The sequence below is a fragment of the Mya arenaria genome, chromosome 6 (assembly GCF_026914265.1).
Source record: "Mya arenaria isolate MELC-2E11 chromosome 6, ASM2691426v1".
Classification (NCBI taxonomy): Eukaryota; Metazoa; Mollusca; class Bivalvia; order Myida; family Myidae; genus Mya; species Mya arenaria.
Genome location: NC_069127.1, coordinates 27,094,509 through 27,109,809, shown reverse-complemented (window position 1 = coordinate 27,109,809; position 15,301 = coordinate 27,094,509). Strand labels below are relative to the sequence as shown.

General features: G+C 33.6%; 1 pseudogene; it reads right to left on the bottom strand.

Moving 5' to 3' along the window:
• Positions 1-193: 193 nt before the first annotated feature.
• Positions 194-8,519, bottom strand: LOC128237668 (copine-9-like; annotated as a pseudogene).
• Positions 8,520-15,301: the final 6,782 nt, after the last annotated feature.

Genomic DNA, 15,301 nt, shown 5'->3' with positions numbered 1-15,301 from the left:
CCCTTAAAGTATAACATCTGCAAATAATTGTATAGTAACTGACGAAGAACCATTGTCAAGCACCGAGCCACAAGTAGGGCATTTAGGATCCGTGGCGATATTTACAGAGTTTCGACTTATTAAGCTGGTTCTAGAAGCCGACCTTCTACTAAGTCCTCTACCCTCGGTCTGGTTTGTATTGATCAACGAAGCACTAGAGTTTGACCGAGGTAAACTGGTTAAACTTGTTTGGTATGATATCCTTCCGCCGCATGCATTCTGTGATCTGCGATGAAATGACTGCTAGTGTTTCACGGGCCTACAAGTGTATAAATTAAAAATAGTATGGTGTAATTAGTTATTTCCATTGACCTTCATATGGCTTAAAAAGACCTTTCACGATAAACAAGTGCACACAATGTAATATGAGCGGATACATACCAGTCGGTCGAGATCAATGTTTTGTCCGTTTTCCCGTGAAAATGAGACAAAATGTGTATGCTTGCGGTTGAGTAACTTCGTTCTGTTTGTCAGGCCGACAAAACCTGTGCTTTCTTGACTGAAACATTCCTGATCAAAATATAAAGTTGAAATACAGGTATTAAGTTTTGTTTGACTTCTTTACATAGAGTTTGGTAAATGTAAGTAATTTAAATCTGATAGAGTTGTTAAGCATTAAATTAGACATTAACAAGCGAAACAATAACGCAGACTAAAACCTTTTAAAGATATTTTAAAAGAGAATTAAATCAGACCTAACGTTTTGTTTCATTTCCCCGGAATACAAATGGCACAGTTCTTTCATATTGCCAATTTTCCATTAAACAAAACTGAAATATTGCCATTAAACTAAATCTAAACACCGATCAACGATGTTAATTTCATTTTTCGCTTTACATTTCCTAATGTCTATCATATTATTTAAGTACCTCAAAAATCTAAGAATCTATGTACTACTCACCATGAACGTGAAGTCTGCTGGACCGACCCCGGCAAACACAACCGTTAAGGGCAAGTGGCTTATAGAGGTCAGGCGTTCAAGGACGTCATCTATGTCGTTATAAATGCCATCCTAATGTAATAAAAACACTTTTTTAAATCGTTTAAGACTGTCCCTGATGTATTTAATGCATTTTCTCCACCGCTCACAAGACGTTCAAGAGATGGAACGTTTAAAGAAATTGAGAGGGTGAATTGCGTTTTTAGTGTAGGCAAGGCATTTGATGATATGTCACATTTAACTAAATATTTTGGACCCTGCCTTAAGTCTGATTGGCTGAATGTTTAAGGAATCAGCGTTGTTTTCTTTGAGAATTTGTATTTATGTATACTATTGTTTTATTTGAAGCAGTAATCTCAAATGAAACTTTCGAAAATTAGAAACATATTAGTTTACACCAGTAATATGTTTTGTCCCGTTAGCGCACTCGCTTCTCACCAAGCCGACCCGGGTTCGATTACCAGTCTGGGCGCATGTGAATTTGGTTAGTGGTCATCAAGCCGGACAAGTGGGTTTTCTACGGGTACTCCGGTTTCCCACACAACACAAGGCCACACTCTTGTGCAACATCGTGCCAACGAAAGTGTTTAATATAAGTTGCAACAGCTTGTTTGACAATCGTTGTAACATTAAATAAGTTTAAACTAATCTAATATGTATAAACGGATGTCTAACAATGTGTTTAGAATTCTAAATATACAAATTAACAGGAATAGAACATTAATACAACAATATGACAAAGTCTCTAGATCTAACCGCTATGACGAGGAGGACATGGTAGACCTGACTGTCCTGTGTGGGCTCGCGCACCGCCAGAGACTCAGCAAAGGAGATCACTGGCTTCTGTCGCGTGGGACCCGACATTCGTAAATGCTTCACAGCATTCTTGTACCGGCTGATGGCGCTCTTATGTAATCAAATGAAAGTTATAACCATAAGTAAGTTATTTTGCTTGACAATTTAGGTCTATTTTAGTCCTTCTCCGGGAACGACAACTCATTAGGTAATGCTCCTTAATAATTTAACTGGCATGCCCTGCATTAATTCTTATTCCGCAAACTACCCACTTGCGTATGTCGGTTTTAAAATCTAGACAAAAGTAATTAGCAATTCTTGAAACACATCCGGTTTTAAAATAATATTAACCTTGTTTAATCCTCTTCTTAGGATCTTTCACAGTTCAAACATTGGCTTGAAAGAACACATTCAAAATTCATTGAAATGACTGTCCTTGTTATCTATGATCAAAATTGTGCGTGAGGGGCGTCGCACGGATACATGGATTGCAAAAGGGTGTTAAAAGTAATAGATAATTAGAAAAATTAATCAAAATTAAAAAAAAAACATTTATTGATTCTGCAATAGTTTAAAAAGAAACCGATTTACAATGCGGCGTACGAATAACTGTGTACGTCAACGTCTATCAAAACTGTTTAGTTGGGGCGTCCTAAGGGAAGCTGCGTAGCAAAGGGCTATGGGAAAAACAGAATTTTGAAAAAGATGAATTGCAAAACCAATACTTTCAAAAATGCATAAAAGAAACGGAAGATGTGTTGATTTCAGTTTTAGATCGCTCGACTGTATCCGTGAACACAGAACAACTATATTTTGACATTCATGACATATTAATTACCTCAATTCCATATTGGTGAAATCTGTTCCAATCGTTCGAAAGTGGAAAACAGTGATTTATAACAGACGACTTTTTTTATCTTGGCGCCAAATCCCATCATACCTATTTTCTCTTCTGTACAGTAACGGCAAATAACTCCTCCTAACGCCACTATAACTTCCATGTAAGGTGTTTTCTATGGGACAAAAATGTAAATTTACAGTATGAAGGTGTTGCGGAACGTTATTTACAAGATGCATTTGAAATATGTATACATATATCGGGAAGGTTAAGCATTGCTTAAAACTGTATCGAAAATTCATAATAGTGTTAGAATTTCTTCCGCTATTTTCATGACTTTGTCCCTAAACTTTGTTCTTTAATATTTTTCTGATCAATACAGTTTTAATAAGACATTTGATAACTCATAAACCTTATTGTCGGAGACGTCGTGAAGACTAATCGTCTGTTCAGGTGTTCCGTTCGATGCCTGAAACAGAACAATACTTTATATTTTCAAATTTAACAAGAATGTCACAGGGACATGGATACATGAAATATATACACACTTTTTAAAATAAAACTGGCTGTAAATTACAGTATTGGAAATGTAAAGAATGAAAGCACATAATAAAATAATGGCACATTGTGATACATAAATATAAATTAAATTTTGTCGAACAATAGTATATCAATTGCGTTTTATAAATATACATGTCTTCGCATCTTTTACAGAAAATTTATTTAAAAGAACGTTGGAAGGATGTTATGTACTCAAATATTGTGGTCATAATTGCAATGGTTCCCATGCTATATTGTGTTTGCCTTTCTTCGAGGAATAAACATTTTGGTCGCAGACAGAAGCGGACATTTACATACCGTAAAGTATATGGCGACGTAAAGGTTTAGTTTCATCCCTCCTGTGACATAATTCAATAACGAGTAGTCACAATTTACCCTGTAATGAGGATGAAGAAGCAATATTAACATCAAAAGGTAGCTGGTGAAATTGAAGAAAGAAAAAAACAATTGCAATAACAAGCATGGTGACATATTCGTTACAACTTAGGTTTTACTAAAGCCTTTACTTACTATGCGTTTCCTTAGTGGACACTGGCAATGAAAACAATGTGTTTGAAAAAGTGTTGCCCTATATTCAAGGGAGGCCAATCGCTCTACATTATCAATTAAGGGCATATCTCTTTACGCTGTCTTACCTAATTTGAAAGAAGCGCATGTATCCGTTATTTATGATTTTAATACTGTTTGTCATTTTCCCTTCTTTCTTCGGCGCAAGAGGTAGTTCTTTGTAATGGCCTTCCCTAAAGTAAAACAAAATGATCACAACTCTTTATTCTTCGTTTAAGTTATTCGTGGTATGTGTGAATCCTTATATAATCCTTACAAAAACGAAGGAAAGCATGATTTATATCAATTCATTTCAATGAAACATTTTTAAATCATCGTATATTAGTACTCAAGAACATTATCCGTATGCAATATCTGAAATACAAAATCAAATTTTGGATTTTAAGATATGCAATAGGTCACGAGTATGATATAAAGTGTCCTGCTTTGTGAGTCATAACCTCTATAATTATAATGCATACATTTTCGAAAAATGTAAAGGAATGAAATAAGTTAGAAACACCTGAATATAAGTCGGTTTGTATTACTTCGAAAGAAACTGGCTTTTAATAAATCAAGTTGATTCTTTCATGCTTTTAATATTTCTTTTTATTGTGAGTATTTCACATGATCTGTGATTCATTGCGAATGTCAAATAGTGCTAAGCGTGTACCTGTAGGAACGCATTGCTGTTTGGTAGGTTCCTTCTTTTCCAAATATGGCATTTTTAACGAGTATGGTGTTGTTGATTTGTATTTTACCAAGAGTTCTCGCGTTAGGCAACACATTGTTTTCTAAAGAAGTATAGAGACAGTAATAAGTATAGAACACATTGTTGTATACCCTTACGTATAAGTACCGTCATTTGTATTCATTTGCCACAAGTTCGTGAAAAAAAAAAGTTTTGCTGCCGATTTCATTACAGTTCAAACTATTTGGAAATTTAGTTGCGATTTTAAGCTACTATTCTACAATATATTGGCTGCCTCGCTTATATAATTTGCAAGGTACGCATCCCAGATATCGTTTAAGCATGATATTTGTTTTTGTGTAAAAAATGATTGCGAATAAGCTTATGCCGCGAATTGATTGCAGGTTCATAGGATGCAGGTATCAACTTCAAACTTCTCATTCCAAGTACACAAATGACTTTTTCCACGCAACGTAATATTCACCTACCAGGCTTTTCTTTCATGTACTGCGAACATAGGGTAAATACACCATTTTTTGAGGTCGTTACCATCTGCAAAAGCCCATAAAATAGTTAAAAGCCCGAGTGTCATGTACAACTTTGCAGATGGTAACGACCGAAAAAAGGTGGAGTATCACGATGATTGCATAAAAAACACGATCAGTTACTTTTGTGGATCAAAAAGCTGTCAAAAGTCATGATATTAGAAAACAAACTAGTTTTAGTTCAAAATGACCTACTTGTGCGACGTTTTAAGCGATGTTTTTGAAAAAAAAATCAAAACGCTCGATCAAGGCCAATTCAGTTAACGATAGTTGGATTGCTGCTACGACACCATTTGTTCAGTGTTCAGTCGATAGACAAATATGTTTTGTAGAGAATATACCGGATAACTTGAGATATTTACAATCAATATATATATATATATATATATATATATATATATATATATATATATATATATATATATATATATATATATATATATATATATATAGGTTAATCATTTTTTCACCGATATGTATCTTATTTTAACAAGTATGTACCTATGTTTTGGCAACTAATTTAAACCTGTAAACTTTGTGAAAATGGCCTAGTTGAAACGCTTTATTGAATTCAGTCATGAAATGATAACTTCAATCTGTTCACCTTCAGTAGCAGAGAAAAGAAATGTTGAAAATTTCTTTGTACATTGCATACGACGTAATGGAATCATGTCCATATTAGGCTTTTATTCTGATATGAATCCAATCGGCAGAAATAACATCAGTTGGGAGGAATTGGGAATGACAATTGAAAACTAATTATTGTTAACACACACCAGTAACTGACCGAAAACACACATCTTATGCAATAATGGAAATATATGTCTTTCCATATATTGGCCCTATCATCGAGAATGGAGCGGCAAATCCGGTTACATGCATTCATAACAATAATAATTGTCAATTATAGATGCAGCAAATACAAAATGGGCTTACATAATTTGTTTAAATTATTTATTTAACCTACTTTTGTATAGAGTTTAGATCTCTTAACGTTGCTACCTGTCGGCCTAGCATTTTATAATCACCGGTTCCACTGAAATGATAAAAATAGCGCTACATTATTCAAATAATTATTTCATCCAGAAGTGCTAAATGGATGATCAGATAAGAAGAGAACCCATCACTAAAGTTATTTAACGTAAGCATATAGCGCTTTTGTTAGTAAACATAACATAGACTTGTATGAAATAAAATTAACATTTTTCGTATATATATCATTGAGTGATACTATCCAAGGTAATAAATAATACCAGCCTTCAAGGAATATGATCACTCAAAGGTACCGCATCTTACAAAGGTACCAACATCATTACAAACTAAAGTTGCTGTAAACAGTTATGAGATGCATGTGAGAATGTCCTAAGAGGTAATCTGATAAATTAAAGTATCTTATCTGAAAAAGTTTTTATAGAAAAAAAAAGTATTGATGAAAAATACCGCAAAAATGCCATCGCGGTATAATTAAGCATATCAAAGCTATGTAAATTTGGTAACCTTTTTATTGTAGTTTGAATTTGGACTGTTGATCAGAATAAGACGCAAATATATGTTTAATGCAACATTATATTGACTCACTGTTCAATACTTTTCCTTCCTTTTCCTTGTTTTGTGGTAAGCCAATGGCCAGGAAGTTTATATCCAAAATGCTGATTACGTTGTGTCCGTTTATCATATTTTGCAGGCTGTATTGAAAAGAAAATTTTAGATAAAGAAACACTGTATCAGAGTTTATTTAAAAATATGGTTGCCCGTAAACGCAAATGTCTTTGACAATATTTTGTTTATGAATACGAAGCAAAATGCTTGAAAGCTATGGAGTTAATGTAAGATTTTTGCGAACACTAAACGTGTATCCTTTAACATTACCAATGATTTAAGAAAATGACGACACATGCAATTTAAAAATGAAGGGATTTAACTGTCTCCAACTCGATGTCAATCATTCTGTACGACCTTGGTATTGCCAAGCGGTATCATAAATGATTTAGAAGAGTGTGGGTTATTGAATACCTTCGCTCTCGGGATAGAACCGGGAGGACTGTTTCAAAAAACGACAAATAGATTGTGTTTCTTACCTGTGGTGCCAAACTGCAAGCTGGAGCTAGCGATCCCAATCTCCATTACACAAACGCTGTAAACCAAGCTCGAAAGGACGCCATATGTCCTGAACATACACGATCCGGTATATGGCATACGAACATAAAAGAGCTAAAGGACCCTATCTTAAATTTATTCAAGTAATTTTGCATTTCAGTTTTAATACTGATATCACAAACGATTATGAGACAATTATCTACCTCACATTGTATCGTGTTTCGGTACAAATCTGGGCCGGTATTTAGAAAACATCTGGCTCATTTTCGTAAGTTACGTTTCTCACTCATACATTGATAAAATAATTTATTCATATCTATTTTACTTTTCTTTAAAACACTTGTACTTTTCTTTTAAAACTGACTATGAACGTTTTAAGGAATCGACATAAGGTAAGGTTTTATTTAGAATGATTAATGAATATCACCACAGTACAAAAAGCTCTATAGAACATCCACCAATCTGTTATCGTATTTCACTTCAAAACAAAGTATGCCTCAACATGCATTTCAATTTGATATTCGGACAAATTTAAATTAAGAGAAAACCTGGGATGTTGTGTCTTCTTGTCCGTCTCCGTGCGGTAGATTGGATGGAACGTCACATTGTCGATACTGCGGGATATCTCAAGGTACACGTCAGGCTGTAACACGTGGGAACAGACTTGATATATTTATTTATCTTCATAAAATACGAAAAAAGCACCGCGTACGGTGCCAACATTCACATGTTTGTCTTTAAAAACCAAGGAACATAATACCAAGAGTGATGGGCATTGCTTGATATATGTGTCATTGTCAGAGGAAATAAACGTTTGTTTACCTGTGATCAATGTCGTAAACAGAAAACATAAAATTCTGCAGCATGCTCGGGTCGAAGTCCAAAACAAAGGATTCAACAAACTAAAAAATGAAGTATAGAGTAGAATGTAATTGGAAAGCTTTTTGTGTACATCTTATTGTAAATTGATCTGTTAATAACTGAATTATAAATAATAACCTCTGAGATAATTTCATTTAGGCAGCTTTCATAAGTCTTCCATAGTATCGAATTACTGGTAGAGGTATAATTAGCTGATATATTTTATGCAATTCAGAACTTTTTAAATGTATTCAGATAACATTGTAATCTGTTTATTTAGAACATGGTATATACCAACTGGGAATTGGATTTAATTATTACAACGGAACAAGATTTATCGAGCTAAGAAACCATATCTAAACAAATATATGAATTGTGCAATCGAGCTAAAATAAAATTTAAAAAAGTTAAACTTACTATGTACAGTGCATATGTACCTTTAGGTTTAGTGTATTCTTGATAGCTTCCGTCCGCCCAACCTCGCGCCACTGTCCGTAGTGTTTGTAGAAGAGCACACACATTGGGTCGCTCTTTGTGAGGGTATCCAGGTTCGTGACCCCCGTGCAGCTCATTAGAATCTCGTATCGCGTACCTTCTAGTGAACATCCTATGCCTCTATATAAGATCTGACTTAAAAGATACTTCTTATTAACACTTTGAAATCAGTATGCATTTTAATCTAAAGCACATATTGAAACAAGAGCTGCTCCCGCGTAAATAAATGTTCTAATGTTTCTATTAGCCATCATGGGAAATAAATGGACAAACATGTGTACTGTAGTTATGGGACGTACTTCCCTGTACGTATGGTCATTATGAAGATGTGGACGAACCATCATTTCATTCATATGGCTGACTTAATGCTTATGGTGTTTTAAATATGTGTTTCTAGTTCATTGTCGTTTGGACCCTTGCCTTGTGCTCCTAAACAGGGTTTAGTTTCGACAACTGGGTTGTGCCAAAGGTTTTCATTGTATTATTTCTAAAGATTGAATTTTTTGCACGTCCCCACCGCCGTCATTGACCTTACCTCATTGTATTTTTCTTAACCTTGTATTCATCGCTTATACCAGTCAAAGTTCAATTAACGCAGACATATAGCAAATAACGAAGATCTGACACTAAGGGCACGTTTATTTACAACTATTTCTTGATTAAAACGGGTCCAAGGTCGTTATTCAACGAAATTCTTATGTCACTTCCTAACTTAAATCGGGTTCCTTAAATCAGACCAATTAAAACAAAGTGTTTAAATATGTACATGATAAACATTTGAAAAACATCAAGTATATTAGATAGTGTTTATTAGGTTATAAATTATATATTCAAGGAGATAAAACTTTTACTTTGGAAAATACCTAAAGATTTCAGATGCTTTTGAATACCGATCAGAAAAGCTTTGAACTAAATCTTATTAAATTCGTTCCCAAACTGCTAACTTATTACGATTTATAAAAGAAAACACAGCTTGGAATGATAGATTTAGCGCTGGCACAATCAAATATAATAATTTATGAAGACATTTTAATATTATAATGGTCGTATAGTGACACAGTTTCTATAATTCAAAGACTTGAAAGTAACATATAAATTAATCATTCAAACATTTCACAAAATACAACAAACCTTTTATGATTGATATCTTTCCTTCCAGTGAGTCCATCATGTGTCGGAAATAAACCCTGTGGAAGTATGTAATTCACTAAGTTTTCAATCTGTATAGTATGTCAATAAATGCCGTTTTGGATTTGGTCTACGAATTTGAAATAACAATTTCCGCCAAAGAATGAGCAACGTGAGAAATTAATCCGATTTTGAAGATAAATTTGAGCAAATTAAGAGGTGACAAAAGTTATTTCGATGTAATTGCGAGACAATACCAGTACAGTACCGACTTTCACAATGTATAAAAAGGATAATTATCCTCTAATGTGACATTAACACATAATTTATCCAATCTTGTCTTTCAAAAAAAAATCATTAATAAATAACCTCATTGATGCACTGTGATGATTTTGTTTTAATACAATGTATTTATTATAAATCAATACGTATAGTATATACTATAGGTATACTTATATACTATAGGTATACTATACTCCCAAATGAAAGGCGTTTTTGAAAAAAAAAACATTCATTCAGCGATCAAATGGTTAAGGTGATAGTCTATATACATATAAGGTTATAAGGAAGGTATATTTTATATTTCGTCTTAAGTTCTGATTTCAACAAGGTACATGTGTACCAAAATCAATATACCTGGTTAAAGTTAAAGAAAATGGAAAAGTCTGCTTTAAAGATCGATACAAATAAATGCTAATATTCAATATAAATGCTTAAGGGACTACTGTTTATCGAACAACATACGAACATAGATACAAATTAAATTATCACTAAAACAAGTTACCTTGGCTAATATGCTGTTAAGATGCACTTTCAGTAATGCATTTAATTGTAAATTGCTTTTATATATGGGTCATGTATTTAAGCTTAAACGAATTAATGATACTCTCTTGAGTCTACTGACCATTTCATTATCCGATTAACATCAATTTAGCCCTGGATCGTATTCATATTGTATACCAATACTGCACAACAATTAACTTTTAAATTTTGCCATTCATACTAATGACTTACTCTAACGTTATTGAATAGAATTCAATATCAATGGACATTCATTTACATCCCCCATTATCATTAGCAAGTCTCATGCCAAGGGACTCATGTTAACATAGGAAATATCCTATTGATATAATTTTCTATAGCTATCAGGACAAACTAAAGGCCTTTTACATCGGATCCCAATTCAAAACACATCGAAAACAATTTAATTTGAAACTCAGAGATGCGACAAAACTATATTTGTTTTCTGAAATTTGTTAAAAGATGCACTCTTACTCCCAAAAACGATGTAACACAAATAAAACAATTGCTTAAATTTACCGAAAATGATGAATAAATATCTAAATCAATGAATCTTATGAAGGATACCATGTTTAATTTGAGTAAAAGGTGTAGAGAATTACACGGAATTTCTATCTTATGATACGATAGTTGATCAATGTATCTTTTAGCACTCACCAATCATTTTAAATTTGTGCGTTTTCAGCTATTATATACACGGTTTCATTCTTGTTTTTAGTAAGAAATATTTTTCATATTTGTATTATTTAGAAAGTAAGGTTTATCATTTACAATGTATACTTAGTATACATGCGTATGTATTGATTTTAAATACGAAAGTCACTTTAACAAGGAGCATTGGTTATAATATACATACACGCAGCGGTCTTCAATTTGCTCTTACCAACCCCAAGTACTATAAACGGCTTGATTTGTATTGAGTTTAATCAATGCACATCATTCTTAACTAAGGTTACTATCAAAAAATCTATAAATTTCCTTATCCATTTCCAGAATATGTTTCACGTGGGCATATTTCAATTGAATATATCTTTATGGTGTTCTTAATTAAATTATTGAGTATTACTTATCTTCTCTTTTTCTTATAAAAGTTATTGACCTTTACCCCACTTACCCCACACACGAACGCAAACTACAACGTCATGTAAAGTTGCTGTATACAAAACAGAAAACATGATTTTAGTGCTGGTAACAGCTTCCTTGACCTTTATCCGACTGAGCCCAAAAAGATAGCGCAGTAACTATTTTCACATATTCTTTCCGCACAGCAAAGTCCATATGAGTGTACCAATCCATTCGAACGAAAGCTACTTAGCAAAAACCTTCTTCATATTTGAATATCTGATACTTTTACTCAAACAACTCAAAAAATGCCTCCACATAGTGCTACAACACAACGGATTTCGTCGCTATTCCATAAATGTATCTAAAATTATTAAACGGAAACCATGTTTCTGTTTAATTAAGAGTACAAGTAACCTTGACGTGACTGACCCTGAAAGCAATCCCAATGTATGCATTTAACCTTTGTTCTAACACTACAAGTTTCATCACATTATATAAATTGCATCTAAAGTGATAATGCTTGTTTAATATTTTTTTTTTATTTTTTTTTTTTTATTTTACATTTTAGCTATCTTGACCGTGATCTTAAGAACGCAATATGCAACTACAAAACATGTAAATTTTGTATTTGCATAAACTTGTTATATACCAATGAAGTAATTTTGATTTCTTTAATTAAATGTGTTTGCAGAATACATGCGTACTATTTTACAATCTACTCTTAACTTATCTAATTTCAATATCAGAATCTTCTGTAATTTGAACTAATTTCATTTTCAAGCTACGTTTTACGTAGGCACCCCCTAAACTATGTTGTATATATCCTTTTTTATATTCTTAACTAAGTTATTGAGTATAATTCTTTCTCTTCTTATTTTATGACCTTAACATTGACCCCACTGACTCCAATTACCGTCCCAAAGAAAGACCTCATATGGATTTGCTGTTAACCAAGATTTGTTGTTATGATGTACTGCAAACTGAATACTTGGTTATAGGTATGCGCGTTTTGTTTTACACTTTCTTGACGTTTATCACAATAAGCCAATCAGCAAGAGATATACATGTCTTCACATAAACTGTCGGTACACTTTATCAATATTATAAAGCAAGACCATGTTTCAACTTGAGCTTGATCTTACAGACCTTGTGCCTACTGAATCTGAAAGCAATCCCAAGATATGTATTTACATTATGTTCAAATACCATAAGTTTCATCACTCACCTGACATCAATTACATCTAAAATTGTAGAGCCATAAAATAGAAACTGCCAAACTTGTATTGCATTGGGGATCACGAAGCTGCCTAAGGTGGAAGTCCAAATACCCCATGATAACAGGAGCTGTCTTAGACAGTTGACAAATTCAGGTGGAGCTAATATCCTAAAACTACAATTTTAAAATGAAGCTTACTCACTTATAAAGCTAGCCCATCACGTCGATACAAACCACCAGTACTCATTATTTCAAGGTGTATTAATTCCAAACAATTTTGGAGCGGAAGTCCGTCTAACACTCAACATTAAGTAAAAGACCCGAATGGGGTTGGGCATTCCTCCCGAATTTAAAGTCAAATAATATGTATGAGTATGGGACTCGAAACGAAACAAACTACAACAGGCGCATTTAGCAAAGACAAACTAAAATACTGTTTCCGCTTCAACATTTTTATATTGCACAGCTATGTTCTTTATCTAACGAATGCATCTTTCAAAAACAAATTAATCAGTTCAGGGCAGCATTTTTCTTGATTAGTGTCAAATCTGATAAGACCATTTTAATGACAGTCGACATCCTGTTGTGGAAGTTCTTTATGGAAGCATTTTCAAATGATGTAAAGATTTTCAAGGTTACTCAATATACGACAGTTGAAATATAACATAAGTATTTGCATGGTACTGGGACCAGGAATTAAAATCCCTGTTTTATCGCCTCGCGGCGTTTCTAATTACGTTTATATGAACAGTTTACAATCAGTTTAAAAAGTGAGGGAATTGCTCGATAATAGATTGAAAACCCCCCAAAGAAAACACACAAATAAATGGAGTACACTAGAGATACATGTAACATATCACAAGAAGGAAGACATGTGACACAGACAAATAAGGAAATAAATGTGTCACATATATAAATAAGCTCGACAAAGAATTAATAACAGTTAACAGCAACAGGCTTAAACGACATACTTTAAGTTTTAAGTCATGAATCTTAGTGGTTTGATAATAGTCAAGCTAATAATTAATTTTATTTATACTGGAGAAGCACAGAATGAAGCCCATGGAAACTTTTCTTATGCCTTGGATACATGCAGGAAGACTGGTGGATTTGCTCCTCGGGATATTATGAAATCAATGCCGTTTGGAAGTCATCAAGTAGAAAACTGTGCTTTTGCTAAAAGCTTGGAGCTTGATGATGGCGAATCACTATGGACACATTACAGAGCGGAATTTGGAGCATATATTGCTCCGTTTGGTTGTGCTGAGAAACTACCTACACATTTTAAAGAAAGCGTGAACAGTACTAGTATGCTTTACGAATGTTCCAAAGTATGTTCAAGAAAAGAATCTACTAGAAAGATAACTTTTGTTGGAATACAGAACGAGGAGTGCTACTGTATGGACTATGAAGGTTTGCCAATAGTAACAAGCTGCCAAATCGAATCAAAATTGAATAGTTCTACTATTGCATTCGTCTATAAATTAACTGATATAACTGTTTATAGTGAAATATATGCATGTATAACATCATTCATCCAGAATAATTCGAGGATTTATGAAACCGCCAAATGTTCAGGAAAGCATAACGGATTGAGTACTTGTGATAAAAAAGATTGTTTCGAAGTAGTACAAGCGAATTGTTTGAATTATAATGACACATTTGATGCTATTGGACTAAACCTTTGCATTCTAAACAGAGCTATGTTTAAAGACGATATTGACGAGACATGCTTAGCATACTCTGCAAAAATGCCACCTGTTATTTACCATGGCATTGATACGTATTTAACAAATTACTCTGAAAGATTTTATTTGAGCAGCGTGAGAACATTTAAATTAGTCGACAATGCCAAGTTTACATTTGACAAACTAACAATGTCTTGTGTTTCTCTAAACAAACGTGGATGTACAGTTATGCTTGAACCTGACCGGTGTCAAAATATTAATGAATTTCGATGTCAGCATAGTATTTCAGTGGAACAAAATGAACTGAGTTTGCATAACAATAACGTCAGGCTTATCACAATACTTATTCCCTCGGCGTCATTGCTAATACTGGTGATATGCTTCGTTGGTCGATTCAACTATGTGAAACGTACCCGTACAACTGCCGAAACATGTTCACAAAACGTGAACATTGAGACTCTCGAGCACGAGCATGTCTATACTGGCTTGTATGACTATGCAATCGCTTCAAGTGATATCGATGGGCCTACATGGATACAAAATGTTAACTACTTAAGTCGAGACATGATATTAGGCGAGCCCGGCCATTCAGATCCTCCTCCTGAAAATATAATGTGACCACCACCATCGGTTGGGGGGGAAACAACTAAACGAGGCCAAAATATATATGTTTCTCGGACGAATTGTGTGAGAGAATGACCATATAAGGCCACATGCTGAACCCTTGATCACTCAGAAGTAACTGTGATTATGGAACTTTTGCTTTTTTCAAGTTTGTACTTAACGGTTCATATGCTAATTGTTTTTCTACAGTATGTCAAAAATCATTAAAAAAATCATTAAACAAATAAATGTTATGACGCATCAAATGTATCGTTGACATTAAGATGGTAAGAAATAACTATGACTATAACGAGCATATACCGCATTGTTTTGTAAATGCAATGTCATGAATTTCAATTTGTTGTGTGTATACTATAGTGAATGTATTTTTA